This window comes from Rutidosis leptorrhynchoides, chromosome 1 (assembly GCF_046630445.1).
Source record: "Rutidosis leptorrhynchoides isolate AG116_Rl617_1_P2 chromosome 1, CSIRO_AGI_Rlap_v1, whole genome shotgun sequence".
NCBI classification, from domain to species: Eukaryota; Viridiplantae; Streptophyta; class Magnoliopsida; order Asterales; family Asteraceae; genus Rutidosis; species Rutidosis leptorrhynchoides.
Window position 1 is genome coordinate 147,831,230 of NC_092333.1, and position 3,978 is coordinate 147,835,207.

Consider the following 3,978-nt stretch of genomic DNA (forward strand, 5'->3'; position numbering starts at 1 on the left):
CCACCACATTGCTCTCTTGGCGATGAACTTGAAGCACTTACCGGCGAACCTGTCCGAGACACCATTTTCTCCCTCATTTCCAGTGTGTCTCGTCACGACTACATATTATCTCAAATTCTAGATCTTATTCATCCGCTCGTCCGGACCGCCAATCATCCCGGTGTAATAAAAGAAGTCAACGAGCTTCGCGCTCGGGTAGTGACTTTGGAGGATGTGGTGCAAAGGTTGCAAGCACCAGCAGCAGCACGGACAGCAACAGTACCACCATCAGCAACACCAACAGTACCATCACCACCACCAACAGCAACATCCGCATCCCACACCTCAACATCACAATCTGTACCTCGAGCATCAACATCACATGCACCATAGATACCAAGGAGTACCAACAACAATAACCGATGAAGTATTAATCTATAATTTCATTGGAGAAACATTCTGTGGTGATTATGTAATCTCCAAAGTCTCAGAGATTAACTATTCTAGCCTTAACCATAAATCAGACGAGTATACCAAAATGATAGAAGGAAGAGTAGAAACCCTGATAGGATGGTGCACAATTTACAAGCTAGACTTGTTTTACCAACAGCATCAATAGTACCGTCAACATCACATCACTGCCATTACCATCAGCATTGTCAGCATCAGCAGCGCTTACAACATCACAAACTCCACCAGATCTATAATCACCACAAACATCATCATTAATCAACAACGCGTATGTTGTATCAACGAGTTATGAAGTATTAACTCATTTTCGCTGAAGAATTTATATGTATATCTTATATATTTAAATTTTGAAACTATAATATATCTTTTCGTACGAAGCTATTATGTATGAATTAAAAAAAGGGTAGATACTACTCGGTTAAATTCATATTATTAATATGCTATGATGTACATCCTTCGTTAATAACTTAACCATCGTTAATTACAATTTCTGTTTCAATTCAATGAATTCCATTTCATAATAAACTAAGTGTATTATTAGATTACATATTTGATTTTACACTTTCGATATACTCGAAACTTTCTAGAGAACATCATTCGTACTTTACGAAGTTCACAAGAATCCCACGAACACCAACATCATTCACCGGGTAGATATCAATAAAAATGAATGATGAAGCATTGATTCATAATTTCATTTACGATGAAATGATAATCCACGAAAATTAGGAAATTTCTAAAGTTTTAGAAATTATTCATTTCTAATTCCAGCCGAAAATCAAATGAGTTTAATTTAATATTAACTCATTAAATCTACATTACATCGGAAGAAAATATACATACATATAAATTTTCATAAAGACTGTAATAAAATTCATTTGTACAAAAATATTATTTGTGAAAAAATGATTAACAGGTAGGTAATACCCGAGAGATATATAAATTCACAACTAATATGTTACATTCTTCGAATCTGATTCCGAAATCATCAACTATACTCACTACTTTCACAACAATGTACATCCTTTCATAGAAATCAAAACAACGTTTCTCATCCAAATTTAATTACATATTCTGATTTTGACAAATCAAAATCCAAGTCAAATTTAACAGAAGACATCACTCTTAGATTTCTATATTTTTCAAAGATATACTTTGACTTCAAAACTGTGCTAGAACATCATGTATATATTAACGACTACAATCGGTGTTCAAACCCTCCAAAATTCCTGAAGACACTTCAAATAATGAACAATCGAGATGATGATCCAACCACATGTTACCCACAATCATACACCTGAAAAACTCTCGAAACCAAAGTAAAAGTTTAACACATACCTGTGTCAGACCCTTTGGCATTTATTAGCAAAAATAATTTTGTGATTCCTTTTCAAATTAGCCAGTTTTGTCACAGCTCCAGCAAGTCAACCTCGACTTTCAGTTGAAACAGTCTTATTATAACCTCGATATATACGTTGCCCTTTCGCCATCGTTATCAGGGAGCCGTTTATGTTCCACCACACTAGCAATAAACTTACCAACAACTTCACTGATCCTTGACTTTCTGAAAAATCATTATATTTATCGAAACCCTATCATTTACTCATCTGCATCTTGTAACAAGAATTATCTTCCCAATTACTGGGAATCAGCAATCAGTATTTTGAAATCTCGCGGCATGTTTACGCCAACAGATATATGTGTACATATAACGTCTATCTCCTGGACTTACATACTTTGAATGTGAAGTTTCTGAAAAACACCCTAAACTGCGAACTAGTTCTCGAAATTTTAAAAAATGTTGATGAAGCAGCAAAAACTGCAAAAGACCTTAACAGTCAAAAGTTTGATGATAAAGAATAGTGTGTTGGCAAAGCTCAGAAAAAGAGAAGGTTTGAAACTGGAAAACGGATTAAGCAAACTAAGACAGCTACATCTTGTTTTGCTGTGATCATTTTGATGATTCACAGTAGGACATTGCCTGGACTTGTCTCTTGTGAGGTATTGGGTTTGGTAGGTGGGTTATGCGAATGAGCTAGGATTTTATCAGAGTAGACAACAGAGTCCCCACATTCAGTCTCGTATACCATGGTCGGATGTGGGTAAGTACAATTCTGGCATAATTGCACTTGAGATACATGTTTGGGGAGTTTATTTAGCTCTCCAACTTCTTTGGTGAGGTTTTCTATTTGTTCTGAGAGAAATTTGATGATTTTATTTTCGATAGGATTGGAGGCGGAAAGTGGTGTTGCTGATGAAATGTGCTCTTCCGTGTTCCAATCGTGATGGTGCATAGTCATCTCCTCGATCAATCTCCATGCCTCGTCAGCAGTGAAGTTCATGAAGTTACCTTAAGAAACAGCATCAAGAGTAGACTTGTTGTTCTGATTCAGACCTTTGTAGAAGGTCAAAATCTGATCAGAGCTCTCAAGACGGTGGTTCGGGCATCTTCGAAGCAAATGTTTGAATCTTTCCCATGCAGTGTAGAGTGATTCATCATATGCTTGTTGAAAGTTTACGATATCATTCCTAAGTCTGATTTGTTTTGATGGGGAAAAGTACTTAATTAAGAAAGTTGTTGCCATTTCCGCCCATGAGGTGATAGAGTTGGGTTCTAACCCCTCGAACCATGCTTTTGCATGAAGAGTTAAGGAATAGGGGAACAGATACAGACGAACTACATCTTGTTCAACCTCGTTTTGCTTATATGAGTTGGATAAGAAGAGGAATTTATCTAAGTGAGAGTTGGGATCGTCAATTAGTAAGCCGTGGAATTGACATTTGGATGAGTTGTATAATGTTATGATTTAGCACAAAAGATGCTCCGTTAACCTCTGGATAGAGTATCGGTCCTCCTCGTCCTTCTAATGAGGGTTTGGTGATGTCAGCGAGAGTGATGCTTGCGGCCATCGTCGAACTATTGGCATATAAGTGTGGATCTCGTCGGAGGGGTACAATGTATGATATCGAATAGAAGAAAGGATGTGTCGGAAGAATTCTTAGCGGTCTAAGTAGGTTAAACCATCCTAAAGGTTCACTAATAAGGAAATCCATTTTAAACGTTAATTAATCTAAATTAAGCTAATATTATCTAACCTAACTACGAAAAACTAGTAACTTCTGACAAAGCTAGTCTTAGTTAAAAGGGTCTCTTAAAAACTAACTAATCTAAACAGGCTCCAAATCGTACTACTCCCCGGCAGTGGCGCCAAAAATTTAACTACTCCTATGATATACCTGAATCAGACATTTTATTTATGTGGTGTCGTTAGGTCGCAAAACATCAATTCAGGATATCAACAGAAGAAGTTGATTGTTTAATTTATATATGCTGGGCCTAAATCTATTATTCCTTCCTATGGGTTAGCAAGGGTAAATATGACCTAGGGACGTTCCTTAAGCGGTCGAATTTGAAACGGAGCTTATTCAGATAATTTAGTAATTAAGATTGGGTTTGTACACAATTTAGTATCCAAGACTAGTGGCCAGGTACACCTTGTGTGGAGAGGCAGGATCCTTTTGGTCCCA

At 36.8% G+C, this 3,978-nt stretch overlaps 1 non-coding gene across 1 annotated transcript; it reads left to right on the forward strand.

Moving 5' to 3' along the window:
* Positions 1-2,880: 2,880 nt before the first annotated feature.
* LOC139886903 (small nucleolar RNA R71) lies at positions 2,881-2,987 on the forward strand. The gene has a single exon (XR_011772763.1). It is a non-coding gene; the product is annotated as a small nucleolar RNA R71 (small nucleolar RNA).
* The last annotated feature ends 991 nt before the right edge of the window (positions 2,988-3,978 follow it).